At 46.1% G+C, this 20,271-nt stretch overlaps 1 long non-coding RNA gene across 2 annotated transcripts; it reads right to left on the minus strand.

The window, feature by feature from the left end:
* Positions 1-3,278: 3,278 nt before the first annotated feature.
* On the minus strand, positions 3,279-17,165 carry LOC125106238 (uncharacterized). 2 transcript variants are annotated; one of them, XR_007129287.1, is made up of 5 exons: positions 17,053-17,165; positions 14,873-14,954; positions 14,626-14,661; positions 7,017-7,355; positions 3,279-3,328 (listed from the first exon to the last, which is right to left on the minus strand). It is a non-coding gene; the product is annotated as an uncharacterized LOC125106238 (long non-coding RNA). The 2 variants fall into 2 exon arrangements; XR_007129286.1 differs by lacking the exon at positions 3,279-3,328 and having other exon boundaries at positions 6,155-7,355.
* Between the last annotated feature and the right edge of the window lie 3,106 nt (positions 17,166-20,271).

The raw sequence follows: 20,271 nt of genomic DNA on the forward strand, positions 1-20,271 counted from the left end.
TGTAAGATGCGGGCACTATCTTCATCAGTGTCAGACAATTACTGCCCATCCACACAGGAGCTCCACACAGGCTACGTGACTTGTTTTTTCATCATCATATTCATGATCATCATCACCAGCAGAACGTTTCCCAAAAAGATGACTTCTTAGCTAAGCCCAGGCGAGGGGAAGAGTGTGGACGAATGCTGAGGGCAGGACCAACAGGACCAGCACTTTTCCTGGGAGCAATGGGTGAACTGAGGGTTTGGGAGAACCACTCCCACCCCCAGTACACCCAGCAGGGTGTTCCAGCCCCAGAACGCCGAGACAGTAAATGCGCGCTCTTTGAGCCTCCTGGTTTGGGTACTTTGTTACGATGGCCCTAGCAGACTCATACACCTGCCGATATAGGGAAAACCTCCCGCTCCCCCATCTCACTGGGAGGCTCAGCATCAGCGTCCTCCTCAGTCTGGCAGGACGGACACCCTGAGAGGCACCTGGAAGATCAGTGACCTCACAGACTCATGTGTCTGGTGCCAGTGTTCACCTGGGCCCTGGGCCCCTGCCATAGCCTGTGCCAGAGGAAGGGGCTCCAAGCACTCCGGCCCTGCGGGACTCTCGCTCCACACTCTGACATCTTGGCTGGGGAGTTCTTTGTTGTGGGGGGCTGTCCTGGAGCACTCCCTCCGTCTCATGTCCTCTGGGGGAAAGGCCGGGTGGGCACCCCTGCCCTGGAGTCCGTGCCGTCTCCCCCCAGCCTTGCCCCTCTCTGTGGGCTACAGGAGAGGGTTTACTGTGTCCACAGCCCACTCTCCCGACAGGAGCCTCCCTCACCAGCAGGCCTGTCCTTCAGGACCTGGTGTGTCCATCTGTGCTCATTTCTGTTGATCCAAATGACATTTGAAACCCTTCTCCTTCTGAAACACTCCAGGAAGCCGAGTGGTTCTGACCACCGTCCATGGGGACGTGAGGTCCCTGCTGGTGGGTCATGGTGTCCCCAAACTGTTGGGGCCACAGAGCAGGTGGGAAGGTCTGCTGGGTGCTGACCACACTGGGGCTCTCACCCATCTTAGATGATTTTAGAGGACATTCGTCAGTGTGCTTTCCTCACACCAGTTTCTCTCAGGCCTGCTCCTTGGGGTCCCCATAGTTCTGCCTCATGCCTTCACAGAGCAGCACACCACCCAGTAAGGATGCCACAGAGCTCAGTGGGGGCTGTGCCGGGTTCTGCTGTCATGGCTCCAGCAGAGCTGCTGGGAGCGCTCTTGGGCTGGTCTCCTGGTGCACCTGTCAATGAGCCACACAGCCATGCAGTGTGGCAGGGGTGCATCCTGGGACTGAACAGCCAATGGCAAGCTGCCTTTCAAGGAGCCCCTCTGCTATCCCCAGGCAGTGTGAGGGGACTTCTCTCTCCCTAGGCTATTGGGCCTCACTGCTGGGTGTAAATCATTCACCCCATCCCTAGTCTGTTCTGTGTGCAGTGGACACTTGACTTTCTCCCTTGGAGTGCCAGTTCCTATCCTTTTCCTATTTCTCTATTATGTTGTTCCTATTCCTTGGTTCTGTGTAGTTCTTTGTTTTGATGCACAGTCATCTTTATAATCTTACCAGATAAAATTTTTCAGGTGCACCCTCTATGAGCCTGACTGCTAGAGGGTTATTGAGGGGATTAAGTAAAATTACAATTACAAAGTCATTACAACAGTGCCTGGCACAGAGCAGGTACTTTGGGAATGAAAGCTGTTTCATTTGCTAGATTAAAAGTCCCTGAGGATAGGCACTCTCATCAGCTCTGATCAATCACTGTATCTCCAGCACCTGAATTGCCCGGCATGTAGTGACTGTTGAATAAACAGACGTAGGATAGATATGCAGAAACGGGATGAGCGCCCACACAACATTCCCTATGAAAAGCACCCAGTGTGTGGTGAAATTCACCCTCTGCTGTGACTCACCCAATGGGCTCCTTCCTGGTCAAGGTCAGGTTGCAGTTTGGTCTGGCATGGTTGATAGGGATGGTGGAGCCCTGGAAGAAGCACGGAGTGGCCAGGGGGGTCACTGGGAGGGGGCTCCATTGTTTCCTCACCCATTCCCCCTGGGCAGCCAGACTGTGTCTGGAGCTCAGAAATCAAGAGTCTTGTCTGTGTCCTGCAGCCCCCATGAACCAGACAGGTAGAGACCCAAACCTTCCAGATTATGTACGACAGGGGCATCTGAGGACTCCAGACACAAGTGGAGTGGACAGCCAACAGGGGCAAGGTGCCTGCTACACAGAGCCTGGCAGAGTCCTCAGGTGGGAAGTTGGTCCTGGTACAGCTAAGATCTCTGGCTTCGACACTGGGGCAGAGAAAAGGGGACTGAGAGGCCAAGTTGCCTCTGGAGAGTGTGCTAGCCCAGGAGAGCCCAGGTGGGGGCCTGCTCCTGCCAGCAGTGATGCAGCAGCAGGAGGAGCAGAAGGTGGACCTTCCATCACACCCGTACTCCTCCACCCCACGGAGAGGACACAAGGCATGAGCCCCAAATCTGGCACAGACCCATGAATGCTTCAGTGGTGGGTGTCCCATCACTGCCTGTAGTGGGCAAATCTCTGAAAATGGGTCCCATAGTTCCACTCTGAGCCCTGGGATCTGGGAGATGGTGAGCTACTCCTTCTGCAAAGATGCGGAATGGCACATTGACATTAGGAAGAGGATATGACGCAGGTGTCCCCAGCACCACCTCAGGAGCCCCCACAAAGGCAAAGTTTTCTCCAGTTCAAGGCAGACGGATGCCAAGACTGAAAACAGCAAGGGGATGGAGGTCTGGGGCAAGGGCCAGAGCAAGTCCTGCAGTGGCTGACGGCAGCCCCACTGGCAGTCAGCAAGGACCTGGGCCTCAGTCCTGCATCAACAGGAGCTGAACTCCGCCAATGCCTGAATGGGCCTGCAGGCAGGGTCTCCCCAGAGCCTCCAGCCAAAGCCCAGCCTGGACACACCTTGACGCTGTCCTTGGGAAACCCCCGCATGGAACCCGGTCTGAAGTCCAGCCTGCCTGACTCCCGCCTGCAGAAGTGGGAGCTGATCAATGGGGTTCTTTTAAGCCCGTCAGCTGCAGTCGTTTGTTATACTTCAGGCAGGACAATGCACGGCCCTCAGAGTGTCCTGCTGGGCCCAGCCTGCCTGTGTGAACTCACTTGGTGGGCAGGAGCCTCAGCCTCACCTGAATCTTGTCGCACCAGCCAGCAAAGTAGCGGAAGGTCTGGACGGACATCCCCACATGGGTCTTCAGGGCCAATATGTAGACAGCACCAGCATGCAGAGCCTCAATGGTGGCCAGCTCCTCCTGATGCTGTTCCATGAGGTCCGCCAACCTGGCCAAGGGGTGGGGGTGCAGAGAGGAGGGAGATGGGCTCAGGCCTGGAGCAGCCTGGCCTGTTCTTTCAAGGCCTTTCTTCAGTGAGTCAGGACCTCTGCCCTGCACTCCCAGCTCTGCCACACTCCAATGTGCTGACCTCAGTTTCCCCATCCGTGAGATGGGACAGTAAGGTCTCGTGGCAGGATGAGGGTAAGAATGGTGCCCTTCTGGCCCTCTATCCTCTCTTTTCCTTTCTTGCTTCCTAAAATATTGATGGATTTACTATTTCATAATGATGCTTACAAATGATCCTGCAAAATAGTCCCTCTGCCTCTCTAATAAGGAGGTCACCATTCCAAAGGCCACCCTCTCTGTCTCTAGACAGCCTTGACCAGGAGAAAGCATGTCTGGCTTCAAGCACCAGCCGATCTGGTGGAGTATGCCCCCAAGGGTGGTGTCTGTGGGGAGGGTGGGGTGGGCGGATGATGGGAGAGATTCAAGGGAAGGTGCATCTACACAGCCCTTCTTAAGTGGGGGCACTCCGACAGCCAGCTGCCCTCCCATGCTTCTGGTGGATATGCTGCTAGGGCAGCCTGGGGATTAGGACTCTTCCCCCTTCCCTGATGTAAGGGAACTCAGGGAGCAGAGTGCCCAGGGGGCAGGGTGGACAGGGGAAGGTGGAGACCACAGATCTAGAGCAGCTCTCAATCTTGTACATGGAGGAGCTCTGGCCCAAAGTCTGGGACCAAAGCCTGATGAGCTGCTCCTCTCTGCACACAGCTGGGGCATGTCTTCAACCCCCAAGTACACACTCACACTCTCCGGGAAGCCAACCTTCACCCCACATCAATCATATCTCCCTGCAGTGTCCTCCTAGCACCCTCTGTCTTTCTCCAAACCTCGCTTGACTATCACAGATACCCACTTAGACAAGTATTCCAGTACTGTTTGCCTCCCCTGAGGGCTGGGACAGTATTCGGTCTCCTGCTCCCTCCAGGACCTCCTACACCCACCAGCCACACAGTCAGCATGCGGCACAAGGCTGGTGAGAGAAACTGGACCAAATAGACATAAGCAATCTAGTGCCAGAGCCACACTGTTACCTCAGAGACAGTATATACCAGGTAATTCTCTAGGTAAGAATAACATAGGTGTAAATCACTCTTTGAGAACTATTCTAGACGAGATAAGGAAAACACCATGTTGTGGCATTTCAAGAACTAGGGTTTCATCAACTAGAAAAACATGTGTCTAAGGTATAAATCTATATTACACATAAGCCAAAGATGGCCTCTGTGTATTGGCCCCTAAGTTGTTCATATCTTATTCGCAGGGTGAGACCTGTCAGCTCAGATGCTTGCTGGATATATGTTTATGTATCCAGTTTATGTATCCAGTTCCTCCTGGAACATCACTTGACAGATGTTATCATCGGTGAGATGGACCACACAGTTGTAACTGCTGCCCCTCCCAGGCTTCTGACCCAGAGATCCCTGTTCTGCTACCAAGAAAACATTGCCAGGACATGAGAGCCCCCTCCTGGATCTCCTGACCCCAAGAATTCCCTTGCACCCCTCCCATTCTGAGTAGGTGCCCCCACTACAATCTCTGGAGGGCCTTCCACTATGGGGGCACCATCCCATGAAGTCTATTGAGCATTACTACTTCTCATGGTCATCTTTTCCCTTGAACAGCCCCAAATTCCTCTAACTCTGCCAGACAATGTCACACACATGTGATGTGGTCATGTCATAAGTTCCTAGCTTGACTATCACCCTAGCATACCATTTGGGAGGCTCTTCAAGGAGAGCAGAGTGGGACTGTTCTATTGTCCACTTTGTTAAGCTGCAGCTCTACCTCCCAGAGTCCTGTCCCCAGAATGTGCCAGTGGAGAAAGCAGGGAATGCAACCTCCATCCCCCACAGGTCTGCAGGATGGATGTGAAGAAGGGCTAGGATGGGGTGCCAGGCAGGCTCAGCCTCGCACCCCTGGCTCCCTAACAGCAGCGTGGGCCACCACCACATTCCTGGCTATGGACTTAAGGAAGTGTCTGACACAAGGTGACAACTTCCCACAGACTCTCCCACCAGCTCTTGGTGGTCCCACTCTAGCAGCTGGGACACTGGCTCTCCAGGCTCCTGAGAGTCTCGATTTTGCCCCTCAGTGGTTCTTGGGGACTGTCTGGTGACTTTCTCTAACACTCCTTTCTGGTTTTTTCCTCCCAACTTATCCCTACAATGTATTCTGTATTCCATAATATCTACCCAGGTCCTACTTTCCTCATTGAATGAGGGGCTGCCCCCTCCTGGGCCAGTAATGGGCACACCTCCACCATGGGGACTGGGAGACTACATGAGGCAGGGACCGGGTTATTAGGAGCTCTCAGGCCTGGCCTCAAGATGCGTGTCCCAGCAGTCCAGGACTCTCTTCACAGTTGTGCAGGGACCAAGGATCCCTCATTGTGGTGTGTCTAGTGTGCTATTATGGCACATGCCACTAGATGGCAGCAGAGAACCTCAAGGAAAAAACTGGGCTGGCACATTCTGCGGTGGGAGTCCCTGCTTCAGGACCAGAAGGTTCAGCACCATAAGTCTGGGCTTGCACATTTTGGTTCTGCCTAACCTGGAGACTCTTGAAAGCCAATGGCTTCCTAAAATTGATGGACTCTTCAAGGGGTCTTAAAACTAACTTGAGTTACGGCAGGCTGGGTGCACCTCCTTAAATCCCACCATCTCTGTTCTATTTCAAAACCTTACAGGCCCCCCCTCTCTGGTCCCCTGTGCTAGGGGCTGTCCTGGTGAGTTTGGACTCTGGAATAGAAAAACAAAACAAAACAAAACAAAACGGCATTCTCACTGAAAGGCCAAGACAGGGTCTCTCTCCCACCAGATGACAAGCACATTTGGACCACATCATGACCAGGCTGTATGCCTGACAACTTCCCCAGGACCCAGTTCAGAAAAGCCAGGTTCCTGAAACCAGCTTGTTCACCAATCTTTTCAACATTGCTTAGCTCATCTGCCCAGCAACCCCCTTCTGGAAACATTACCCCACTTCCTTGGGGGTGGCTGTTCTCCCCCATTGGGACCACTTGGTTCTAGGGGAGCTCTCTCTTCTCCAGGCCTCACTCCCACCCCATTCTCTAAAGCTGGAGCAACCCGAACTCCTTCCCTAAGATTTCTGATGGAACTAAGGGGAAAGAATCCCTTCTGCCCTGCTTTAAGAAAAAAAAAAAACAAGACAGGAAAGTGTGAGATTCCAGCAGTCAATGTGAAGCTGGGCAAGTGCCAGCAGACAGAACAGGCCCTATCCTTCCTTTGCTGGCTTCTGCATCAAGTAGCCTGATCCCACCTCTGGTCCAAGCCACTCCAGACAAATGCCGTACTGAGCCCGCCCAGGTCCATCTGTTAGCTTTGCCAGTTTGCTGCTCCGATCTGATCAGCACCTTCACTTTTATACCCTCTCATCTTCTATCTCACTGTCCCCTCCACCGAGGACACCTTTGTCTCCTCTGTTGTATTTGTCTAACTATACTGGCATCCTCGGGGTATCCAGGGTTACCAGGGAGAGCCTGGGACACTGAAGGTAGGCTCTTAGGTGTCCTGGCTTCCTGATGTCCAGGTCCCCCCCATGTCCACTGTGGATCCACAGATGTGGGTGTCTGAGGGGTCTGTAACGCCAAGCCCATGTGGAGGAAGACTCACACAGTTAATGATGTACTTGTTGTCTTTGTCGTCCCCTCATAGCTTTCTCACTAATAGTTGGATGAAGTCCCCAAAGGTGGTTGCCATGTAAATATCTTCATTTTCTAATTCCAGTCCATTATACAGCTCCTTCAATTCCTCAATCAGTCTGGAGAAAAGAAGATAGAAAATTGGGAGAATGGGAAGAGGCTTGGCAGAACAGCATTACTGTAGCAGCAGAGGTCAAGTGGCCAAACACAGTTTCCCAGAACTCATCTCAACACCCAAGTATGAGTGTTAGTTTAGAACTAGGGTTCAGTCTTCGACATCGGCCACAGCAACTTCTTTCAAGACATGTCTCTAAAGGCAAAGGAAATAAAAGCAAAAGTGAACTTGTGGGACTTCATAAAGATCAAAAGCTTCTGCACAGCAAAGGGAACAGTCAACAATACAAAGAGGCAATGCATGGAATGGGAGAAGATATTCTCAAATGACACTAGAGACAAAGGACTGATATCCAAGATCTATAAAGAACTCCTCAAACTCAACCCCCAAAAAACAGATAATCACATCCAAAAATGGGCAGAAGACATGAACAGATACATCTCCAAAGAAGAAATACAGAGGCGCCTGGGTGGATCAGTGGGTTAAAGCCTCTGCCTTCAGCTCAGGTCATGATCCCAGGGTGCTGGGATTGAGCCCCACATCGGGCTCTCTGCTCAGCAAGGAGCCTGCTTCCTCCTCTCTCTCTCTCTGCCTGCCTTTCTGCCTACCTGTGATGTCTATCAGGTAAACAAACAAAATCTTAAAAACAAAACAAAAACAAAAACAAAGAAGAAATACAAATGGCTAACAGACACATGAAAAAAATGTTCATCATCATTAGCCACCATGGAGATTCAAATCAAAACCACATTGAGAAAGCACCTTACACCAGTTAGAATGGCCAAAATCAACAAGACAGTAAACAACAAGTGTTGAAGAAGACATGGAGGAAGGGGAACCCTCTAACACTGTTGGTGGGAATGCAAGTTGGTGCAACCACTTTGGAAAACAGTGTGAAGATTCCTTAAGAAATGAAAAATAGGGGCACCTGGGTGGCTCAGTGGGTTAAGCCTCTGCCTTCAGCTCAGGTCATGATCCCAGGGTCCTGGGATCGAGCCCCACATTGGGATCTCTGCTCAGTGGGGAGCCTGCTTCCTCCTCTCTCTCTGCCTGCCTCTCTGCCTACTTGTGATCTCTGTCAAATAAATAAATAAAATATTTTTAAAAAATGAAAAATAGAGTTACCCTAATGACCCTGAAATTGCACTACTGGGTATTAACCCCAAAGATGCAGATGTCGTGGAAAGAAGGGCCATCTGTACCCCAATGTTCATAGCAACAATGGCCACAATTGCCAAACTATGGAAAGGGCCAAGATGCCCTTCCACAGACAAATGGATAAAGAAGATATGGTCCGTATATACAATGCAGTATTATGCCTCCATCAGAAAGGATGAATACCCAACTTTTGTATCAACATGGACAGGACTGGAGGAGATTATGCTGAGTAAAATAAGTCAAGCAGATAGAGTCAATGATCATACAGTTTCACTGCTTGTGGAGTATAAGGAATAACATGGAGGACACTGAGAGAAGGAAAGGAGAAGTGAGTTGTGGGAAATCAGAGGGGGAGACAAATCATGAGAGACTGTGGACTCTGAGAAACAAACTGAGGGTTTTGGAGGGAAGAGGGGTGGGTGAGCCTGGTGGTGGGTATTAAGGAGGGCACATATTGCATGGAGCACTGGGTGTGGTGCAAAAACAATGAACCTTGGAACACCGAAAAAATAAAATAAAAATTTTTTTAAAGCTAATAAAATTACAAAACAATTGCTTAAAAAAATAACAAAACTAAAGAAACTGAGTGATAATAATACACTAATAGTAGGGGACTTTAACACACCATTCATAGCAATGGACCGATCACCTAAGCAGAATTACAGCAAGGAAACAAGGGCTTTGAGTCATGCAATGTACCAGATGGGCTTAACAGATATATTCAGAGTATTTCACTCTAAAGCAGCAGAATATACATTCTTCTCAAATGCATATTGAATGTTCTCCAGAAGGAATCACATACTGGGTCACAAATCAGGCCTCAACTGATAAAAAAGATTGAGAGCATACCAGGCATATTTTCAAATCACAATGCTATAATGTGAAGTCAACCACAAGAAAAACTTTGGAAGGACTGCAAATACATGGAGGTTAAAGAACATCCTACTGAAAAATGAATGGGTTAACCAGAACATTAAAGAAGAATTTTTTTTAAATTCATGGAAACAAATGAAAATGAAAACAAAGAACACTTGAAATGCAGCAAAGTTGGTCCTGAAAGGAAAGTCTATACCAATACAGTCATTCCTCAAGAAGAAGGAAAGGTCTCAAATACACAATCTAACCTTAAACCTAAAGGAGCTGGAGAAAGAACAGCAAATAAAGCCTAAATACAGCAGGAGAAGAGAAGTAATGAGGACTAGAGCAGAAATCAAGAACACAGAAATCAGAAGAACAGTAGAACAGATCAGTGAAACTAGGAGCTGGGATCTTTGGAAGAATTAATAAGGTTAATAAACCGGTAGCCAGACTTATCAAAAAGAAAAGAGGAAGGACCCAAATAAATAAAATCATGAATGAAAGAGGAGAGATCACAACCAACAGCAAAGAAATATAATAACAAGAAAATACTATGAACAATTATATGCCAACAAATTAGGTGATATGGAAAAAACAGATAAATTCCAAGAAACATATAAACTACCAAAACTGAGGGGCGCCTGGGTGGCTCAGTGGGTTAAGCCGCAGCCTTCGGCTCAGGTCATGATCTCAGAGTCCTGGGATCGAGCCCCGCATCGGGCTCTCTGCTCAGGAGGGAGCCTGCTTCCTCCTCTCTCTCTGCCTGCCTCTCTGCCTGCTTGTGATCTCTCTCTGTCAAATAAATAAATAAAATCTTAAAAAAAAAAATTTAAAAAAAAAACTACCAAAACTGAAACAAGAAGAAATGGAAAATGCTACTGCCCCTCAGAACAATTTGTTACTTAAACTATAGCCCCTGGAGGATTTTACTAGTTGCCAAGCACATTTACATATGGCCTTAAGAAAAACATACACTGGCAACAGGTCTTTGGGGAGAAGGACGATATACGACCTTGAAGCTGGGCAGCTGGGGATGCCTAGCTCGCTGAGGGCAGAACGACACCCTTTCACAGAAGCCGGGCAGCTGGAAATGCCTGGCAATGCCCACAATTGCCAAAATATGGAAAGAGTATGGATGTCCATTGATAGATGATTGGATAATGAAGATATAGGATACGTATGTGTATGCACACACAGGAATATTACTCAACCATCCAAAAGAATGAAATCTTGCCATCTGCAATAACGTGGATGGAACTAGAGAGTATTAGGCTAAATGTAGTAAGGCAGTCAGAGAAAGACAAATTTTCACTCATATGTGGACTTTTTATTTAAAATCAATTAATTAACATATAGTGTAGTATTTGTTTCATGTGTAGAGTTTAGTGATTCATCAATCTTATATAATACTCAGTGCTCGTTACATCACATGTCCATCACCCACTTCCCCATCCCCCAACACTGCTCCCCTTCCTTCCCTTACAATCCTCTGCTTTGTTTCTTAAGTCATATATGGAATTTAAGAAACAAAATAGAAGAACATATGGGAAGGATAGAAAAAAATAAGATAAAAACAAAGAGATAGGCAAACCATAAGAGACTCTTAGCTCTAGGAAACAAACTGAGGGTTGCTGGAAGGGAGGCAGGTGGGGAATGGAATCACTGGGTGATGGATATTAAGGAGGGCCCTTGATGTAATGAGCACTGGGTGTTATATGTAACTGATGAATCACTAAATTCTACCCCTGAAACTAATAATACAGTAAGTATATGCTAACTAAACTGTATTTAAATATAAAAAAAATGTAAAAAATTACAAAATGTAAAAAAAACCTCAAAAACTAAAATTAAATTAAACAAAAGTCTGACCATATCAATTATTAGTAAATATGTAGAGCAACTGAACTCATATACTGCTGGTGGGGTTGTTTAAAACAGTACTTTGGAAACCATTTTGGACAGCAGTTGGTAGTTTCTTCTTTGTTGTTGTTAAAGATTTTATTTATTTATGTATTTATCAGAGAGACAGAGAGAGAGAGAGCACAAGCAGGCAGAGTGTCAGGCAGAGGCAAAGAGAGAAGCAGGCTCCTCTCTGAGCAAGAAGCCCGATGTGGAACTCAATCCCAGGACCCTGGGATCAGGACATGAGCCTAAGGCAGAGGCTTAACCAACTGAGCCACCCAGGTGTCCCCAGTTGGCAGTTTTTTAAAAATTAAACATATAGTTCCCATTTCACTCTTAGGTATTTACTCAAGATAAATAAAAACCTACATATAGACAGAAGATGGTAGAGCTAAAGCTCCAAAGATCCATCCGTCCACCTAAACAACTGTTGAACTGGCAGAATCACCCAAATCAAATGTTCTAGAACTCTGGAGTCCAGTCAAACACTTGCAACATCCAGGAAAGAACCTGATGAAGAGGCTGTAAACATCAATAATTTCAACCTTTCATGATGTCTTAGTCCCCATCCTTGTGGTAGGAGGCAGTGGGGAATGCTGGCCTTGTTCCTGGTGCAGCTCTCTGAGCCAGGACAGGCAATAAACTTGTCTTCTGTATATGAGTATTGTGTGGTCTGAGTGTTGATGCTCCTTTTGATCACTGAGGGGACAGCAAATATGCTGGCAGCCACAGTTTTTAACCCCCACTGGCTGAGGCAGCTTCAAGGAATTGAAAGAGACATTACTCTTTCTCCTCTTTTGGGACTCAGAATTTAAGAAAATCTTTGGCCACTGGCTGACCACAGAGATAACAGAACAGAAACTTTAATGTCTACATACCACAAAGAATACATACTTTGCAAAAAAAAAAAAAAAGAAGAAAGAAAAGAAAAAGAAAGAAAGAAAGAGAAAGAGAAAGAAAAAGAAAAGAGAGTTTGGAAAAGCCACAGATGGCTGGCTCCAACCCTCCACAAGCAAGACTTAGCAATCACTGGGGAGTGAGACAATTACATTTTCAGAATTACCATAACACTCAAAATGTCCAATTTTGAATAAAAAAGTGTAAAACATACAAAGAAACAGGCATATATAGCTGATTTACAGGAAAAATAAAAGAATTTGGAAGAAAGCATTCTCTAGGAAGACCAGATAAAATGTTAACAAAGATGTTAAGTCAACTCTCTTAAATACATACAATGATTTAAAGGAAACCTTGGACAAAGAACTAAAGGAAATCAAGAACACAATGTATGAAAAAAATGAGAATATCAATAAAGACATAAAATTTTAAAAATTAACCAAAGAAATTCTCAAGCTGACAAGTACAATAACTACAATAAAAAACTTACTAAGGAGGTTCAACATCAGATTTGAGAACACAGAAGAAAGGATTGGTGAACTTGAAATTATCCAGTATGAAGAAGAGGGGGAAAAAGAATGAATAAAAAAGGAACAGCGTCTGAGGGACATCATCAAACTTACCATTATTCTCATCTTAGGAGTTCTAAAAAGGAAGAGAGATAGAAAGGGGCAGAAAAAATATTTAAAGAAGTAATGTCCCAGAGTTCTCAAATCTGAGGGAACACAGGAATAAGCACATCCAAGAAGATCAATGAATTCCAACGAGGATAAACTCAAAAAGACTTAGACCAAGACACATTATAGTCAACTCCTTGAAACCCAAAGACAAAGAAGGAAATTGGAAAGCAATAAGAGAGAACTAACCCATTCCATACAAAGAATCCTCCATAAAATTAAAACCTGATTTCCATTCAAAAGCCATGAGGGCCAGAAAGCAGTGACATGGCATATTTAAAGTCTTGAAAGAAAAAAATGTTAACTATGAATTCTATATCTGTTAAAACTCTCTCTCAAGAATGAAAGAGAAATTAAGATGTTTCAGATACACAAAAGCTGAGGGAGTTAGTTTCTAGTAGGCTTGCCATAAAGAGACACTAAAGAGAAATTCTCTTTAGTGTCAAGAACACTTGTCAAGAACACAGTTTTCTCAAAAAGAAGCTTGTGGGGGAGGGGAAGGCAGGGTACTCAGAAATAAGTATGAAATTACACTACCATGTAGCTTCATGATGGTGGGGATTTTGTCCATTTTGTTTACCTTTGTATTCCCAGCATCTAGCACAGTTCCAAGCACACGGTAGGCACCAAAAAAATTTTTCTTAGTGAACAGATGAAAGAATTAAGTTACATGAAGCAATATGAGCCAGAACACTGAAATTATAGGGCATATATGGGTATAATTTGATGGTCAATGGGTAACAAGTATTAACCGTCTTCATCTTCTTCCCCCCATATTCTTTTTTCTACCTTGCAGTTCTCCTCTATCACTCTCACTTGTCAAGAATACAGTTTCCAGCATCAGTCCAGCATCATTATTAATAGTGGTCCCCTTAACTCATGAAAATAGTCCAGTCTGGACAATATATTTCATACCATCCTACCTAAAAGTGGAATTAGGAAAAGAACTCTTTAGGGGATAATACTGTATATCAACTATACTTCAATTAAACGTGTTTTTTTTTTTTAATGATTTAGGAAGATTAGCCCAGATGGATTAGAGTGATTAAAAAAAAAAAAAGAATGGAGGAAGAGAAGTGAGTTGGGAGACAACTTTAGGAATGCAGGATGGGTGATCTTTAAAGGGTCTGCCACTCTCTAGGTGTCCGAAAAGTGTTTGCTGAATGAATGAACAAATGAATGAGAAATGAAAAAACAAATGATAGGGAAGAAAACAATGAAATCCAGCCATTTCCAGGAAAGCATAAACTTGTATTAGACTGGATACAGAGGATGATTGAAAGAAAGACTTCAAGGTTATCAGATCCAGGTCTGAATATTAACAATGGTAATGTCACTAGGAAAGATGAAGATGTAGGAAAACACTTTAGGTGAGAAGAGGAAGAATATGACAGGAAAGCAAATCTGAGAATAAGACAGAGGGGACAAAGGGTGCTGTGCAAATATATTAGCTCACTGAGGTAGAGGCTTTGGTTAGAAGAGCAGGAAGGGAAAAAGAGAAATGCACAAGGATGTGCCATAAGGAAGCCCAAGGAGATTCTGGGGGAACTGAGAGGGAAGCAAGACTTACCAGAAGATCAGGGAGGGCCAGTCTGAGGAGAAGTTGGTCAAAAGGAAACCTAACGATTTGTCCTCTGCCTGATTAGATAGGAAATTCCCTCAGAAAGCCTGGAAGAATTCCCAGGCACTAGGAGAGAAGAAGAACTCTTGGCTGGAGAAGTAAAAGGAGGTACAGATGAGATCACGAGGCCAGCAGGACACTAGGGATATCCAAGCAACTGTGAATAAAGGCATAATCTCAGAGACAACTGGCAAATGGGCGAGAACAAATGAGACCCAACAGATCTCTGACCTACAAATCCCTGAGACTGATGGGTGAGTGCTCTGATCTTAGGACCACCATTCCCTTCAGGTGTGAGAAATTTCCAAAGGGCACAGTCCTATTCCCAGAAAGAGAGAGAAAGAGGTTTTACCTTGGAGGTTGTATTCCTTTAATTCACCAGCATCACCTATTCTGGTTTCTTTTTTTTTTTTAAGATTTTACTTATTTATTTGACAGAGAGAGAGAGATAACACAAGTACACAGAGAGGCAGGCGCAGAGAGAGGGGGAAGCAGGCTCCCTGCCAGGCAGAGAGCCTGACATGGGGCCTGATCCCAGGACCCTGAGATCATGACCCAAGCCGAAGACCCAAGCCACTGAGCCACCCAGGCGCCCCTACCTATTCCGGTTTCTGATAGCAGTAGTCACATGGTCCTTGGTTACTGATAAGGTGCAACAGAGTGACAAGTAAGAGGGAATACCTGAAAAATTCCAGAAAGAGAGATGAATGAAATACAAAAATTGAAAGGAAAAAAAAAAAAGAACTGGAGGAAAATATCTGGGGACTCCTTGATCTCAGGAAGCAAAAGGCCTATGCTTTAAGCATAAAACAAAGCCTGACATCATAACAAAAGCAGATAGACTTGACCACACAGAAATTTCTGTACTTAAAAAAAAAGAAAACACACACACACACACACACCCCGTAACAACTCTGTACTATAAACTAAGGTTGCCTTCTACTAGAATGGGGTATATGTCTGTGTCATTCCTCCTCACAAGTACACAATAAGCTCTAAGCCCCCGAGAGCAAGGGCCATGATATTCATGGGTGGAATTCCACAAAGTACCTAGCACAAAGAGGGTTCAGGAAATGCTGTATGATTTGAAACATTAAACAAGTTCAAGATTCTAATTCTATCTGAGTGTACAGATGATAAGAACTGCACCCTTCACACATGACCACCACCATCCCTTCTCCACTTGTTCATCCCTTTTGTCGTTCATATTATCTGAAGACCATGACAGTATATATACAGTCTTTACAATGTTGTCTCAATAGCGCCATCCAGGGGCCCCAATTCTAGATTGACTTAATCTAACTCAGAGATTCTCAGAATGTCAGGGCTGGAAGGAATCACCCAGATCTCCCAGTGTCTTCTATCAAAATGTAATGATGGGGAAACAACCTTAGAAGAAAGAGGCAACTCAAATTCAAGTTTCCTGTCACCCAAATTTGAATTCAACTATATCACCTTTCCTCCCATCCCCAAACTGTACTCCTCAAGGTCCAGAGAACTTACTCCCACTTCTCTGGTTCTCTCGTCCTCAATAAAAAACTATCCAGAAATGCTCCCTTTCAGCCATGGTCCTTCCTCTAGTCAGCAGGATTCCTGTCCTCTGATAACTAATTTCACAGTATAGGTCTCACCTGGCCAGCACAGCCTCACTCCGAAGAATCTGCCCAGCACAAATCTTGCCTGATCTCTTCCTTAGGTTTGATGAGGAAGTTCCTAAGGGAGTGTGCTATCACTATAAACAGAAGAGAGAAGATTGCGTTCTCTGAGAGCTCAACTCCAAGCGGACACTCAGGGTGGTGTCCCTTCCCTGGGTAACTTCCTTTCCTATAGAACTATGAAAAGCTAGGATGATCATTCCCATTCTGAAGATGAGGAAATGCAGCTCCCAGAGACTGAATGACATGCCAAAGGTCGAATGGCTGGTAAGAGACAAATCTTGTGTCTGAAGGTAACCCTCATTCCATCCAACTACAGCTGCTCCTTTTCACCTGTTGTTTGATATCGAAGTCTCCATATTCTTCTCTAACTGCAAAATGCATTCCAACTGCAATCCTGCTTTCCAGCCAAAGTTTACAGCAAGGAGATGAGAAGGAAACTTTGTTGAGTCAAGTGTCTTTAGAGAGGAAAAACTAAGTCTTTAAAGGGAGGGTAAAAGGTGAATGTTTTCTTGTTTCTTTGCTTATTTTTAATGATTACCTGTTTCTTAGGATTACTAGCCCTCAAAATCTGTTTTGTGTTTTCAGCCTCTCCAGATTTCCAGACTCGGCTTCTAGCCCTTCAAGCATGTTCCATTTCTTCCCTACCAGAAGACACCTTTGCTTTGTACTGTCACCCCCAGGACCTAGCAGTCAGTGGTAGGTGCTCAGTAAGTACTGAATGAATGAATGAAAGAATGAATCTCCTGCAAAACTCTGTTGCTCACTGGGAACACAACGGGGACTGGACTGGTGATCCGATTCAAGCTGGGGTTGTGGAGTCCTTGGAGCCTGGCTGGGCGCCAGACCGCTGTTACCAGGGCGGCCTGCTGGCTAGGGGTGGGGACGGCAAAATACTATAACCACTATCAGCCCTATCAGAGAGAGCTGCTACGACCCCAGACTAGGGACAGCGCCCAACGAGGGCCGTCGACTACCCCTAGAGAGACCTCCTCCCCGTCGCCGTGGCGGCTGCGCAGAAGGAGGCCTCTGTCCCGGCAAGTGTCACCAACCCTCTCCCAGAACACGGACCGAACCCCGACGCCAGGCTGCCCCATACCCCTCATCCAAAGGTCCTGACTCACTTCTCGGAACACAGCGGAGAGCGAACTGTGTCACTGACTCCCCACTCTCAACTTTACCCTCGGCCCCTTATAGGCCTCTGGAGGTTTCGGAATCTCTGTGCCCTGGAGGTTGAAACATCCCACCCCTCAGGAGTCTGCCAGCTTCGCGGGAATCCTGGCCCCGCCTCCCGCATAGTTTTTGCCTTGTCATTGGCTGCGAGGATGAAAGGGCTCGGAGAGTTCAGCCAATTGACTCTAGAAGGCTCTAGGGGTGGAGCCTGGGGAGGAGACCTGGTTAGGCTGGTAAGAAGAATCTATCAGCTCGGCGGCCAGACTGCCTCTCTCCATCAGAGAGGCTCCCTGAAGTTACATTCCTTGCTCCAGGAAAGTCGTCTTTCCTTCCATATATGCCGCGCCTTTCAGCCGCAAAGCCAGAATCAGTTCCTATTTACCGGTAGCATATAAAAACGGCACTATGGGGTGCCTGGTACGTCACTGTTTTAGACACTGCTGATGAGGTATCGAAGAAAATGAACTCGCTGCCTCCTAAGGCATACTTTCAGGTCAGGGGATGCAGTGATAAATAATACATCTGGGGGAAGAGTTTTCCTAATAGAGGGAACATCAGGAGCACAGTCCTTGAATCAGGAGGGAGGTGGAGGGCACATTTCAGACCTTATAGACCATAAGGGCTTTGGATGTGTCAGGAAAAGCATTGGAGGGTTATGGAACCGAGGAGTGACATGATGTTACCTTTTTCTTTTCTTGCCACATATCTAAAGTTTATTAGCTATTAGACACAAAAGTAGCCAAGAAACTTGTTCTACAAATTCTGTGGATTTCTTGCTCATAGCCCCTGGTCATTCTGAAAAAAACACACATGGAAGTTTCCATCGATGGCATAACATTTTAAAAATTTGCTCTGGCTGCTCTGTTGAGAACAGTCTGAAGGTGAGTGAGAGTAGAAGCAGGGAGATTAAGAGGCCATTGCAGTATTCCAGATGAGAAATGATGGTGGCTTGGATAGCTTAGAAATGATGGATATGATGAGAAACAGTTCTGCATATACATTTGATCCTTGAATAATGCCGGGGTTAGGGACAGTGAACCTGACAGTAAAAAGAAAATACACGTATCCACATTTTAACTCCCTCGAAACTTAACTATTGTTACGTCTGTTCACCAGAAACTTTATAGATAACATTGTCAACTCATACTTTTGTGTGTTACATGTATAATGGCTCCCCAGCCAAGCTCTGACACTGAGGTCAACCCCATAAATACCACTGGGCTTGGAGACACTACTGCCTCTCAAGTCACATGCCCAGGGGCTTGCCATGTCAAAGCTCACCAACTTAGAGCTGAGGGCCCAGGACCATGGCCTGCCAGGCTACCTTTAAGGGAGTGTTTTCATGGGTCTCTACCCCTAGCAGTCCTACCGCTGTGGTGGCGGTACACCTCCACCAGAGGTACACCTTAATGAGAAACAGCCTCACAAGTAGGATCCCTCATCTCTATCCTGGGTTGGTTAGACCAAAACCCTCTGGGCCATTGACCATATTTTCCTTCATGGTTGGATCAGATTCCTTGGGACCTAAGAGGCAAATGCCTGGCCACAGAGAATGGCTCTCTTGAAATTGACCAATGCCCATCTTCCTCTCATGCTGGACCATGCATGGGCCTTGTTTAGATGGGAAATGAAGATCTAGCCCTGACCTTTGCAATCCTGGAGCCAACTGGGTGACCACAGATACAGCATCCCATCCCCATTTCCTGCCCTGCACTTTTCCCCAAAGGTGGGTGGTTTAAAGTTGTGGTTCAATCCCTGTGGTCACAGTCCTCAAAGGGCAGTTGATGGAAGGGCTCATGTCCCCATTTTTCCTCCAGATTTGGATGTGGCAGGACTCCTGCCTAAGTTTGTCCCCTCTCCTCTCCCAGTTTTCTACCCAGAACCCTTGTGTCTTTTCCAGAACTTATCATAAAACTTGTACCTGTTCCTCTACATAATTCTCATGTGCCTGTGCTCTGTAGACCAAGTGTGGAAAAGCACTGATTTGGGTAAGGGGTGATATGGGGGCTGGACCTGTTTCAAATTTCCTACAGACCAGCTAATGGGGTAGAAAGAGTAGCACACCTTGATGGCTAGAAGGACTGACAACTACACATGACAATGTGATTGGGGTTTAAGGATACAACCCAGGATAACACAGGTTCTAGGGGAGGTATACACAGGGAGATACATCCCTGCCTATTGGAACAGTTGCTGCTCAAATACCTCTCTGACTGGAGCAGACTGGGCCTCCCTGATGCAATCTACACACTCATCTTGTCTAACGTAGTCATTTCTGTTTAACTTTTTGCTTTATCATCCCAAGCTAATCATGTACACAAGTATCTTACGTAATGACCATGGGCCTGGCTTTACAGCAGCTGAGCCAGGAAAAACAAGACAGAATTTCCTTTTAGGATGTGACATATCCCTAGCACTCTTGACATCCTATTTTATTTATTTATTTATTTATTTTTAATTTTATTTTATTTTTTCAATGTCCAAAGATTCACTGTTTATGCACCACACCCAGTGCTCCATGCAATATGTGCCCTCCTTAATACCCGCCACCAGGCTCACCCAACCCCTCATCTCCCTCTCCTCCAAACATTCAGTTTGTTTCTCAGGGTCCACAGTCTCTCATGGTTCCTCTCCCCCTCCGATTTCCCCCAACTCACTTCTCCACTGATTCACCCAATGTCTTCTGTGTTATTCTTTATGCTCCACAAGCTAGTGAAACCATGTGATCATTGACTCTCTCTGCTTGACTTATATCACTCAGCATAATCGCCTCCAGTCCGGTCCACACTGATACAAATGTTGAGTATTAATGTTTTCTTATGGAGTCATAATACTCCATTGTATATACCACCATGTCTTCTTTATATATTCATCCATTGACGGACATCTTGGTGCTTTCCACAGTTTAGTGATTTGGGCCATTGCTGCTATGAACCCTGGGGTACAGATGGCCCTTCTTTTCACAACATCTGTATCTTTGGGAAAATGCCCAGTAGTGCAATTGCAGGGTCATATGGTAGCTCTATTTTTAATTTTTTGAGGAATCTCCACACTGTTTTCCAAAGCAGCTGCACCAACTTGCATTCCCACCAACAGTGTAAGAGTATTCCCCTTTCTCCACATCCTCTCCAACACTTGTTGTTTCTTGTCTCATTAATATTGGCCATTCT

This window comes from Lutra lutra, chromosome 1 (genome assembly GCF_902655055.1).
Source record: "Lutra lutra chromosome 1, mLutLut1.2, whole genome shotgun sequence".
In the NCBI taxonomy this organism is placed as follows: domain Eukaryota; kingdom Metazoa; phylum Chordata; class Mammalia; order Carnivora; family Mustelidae; genus Lutra; species Lutra lutra.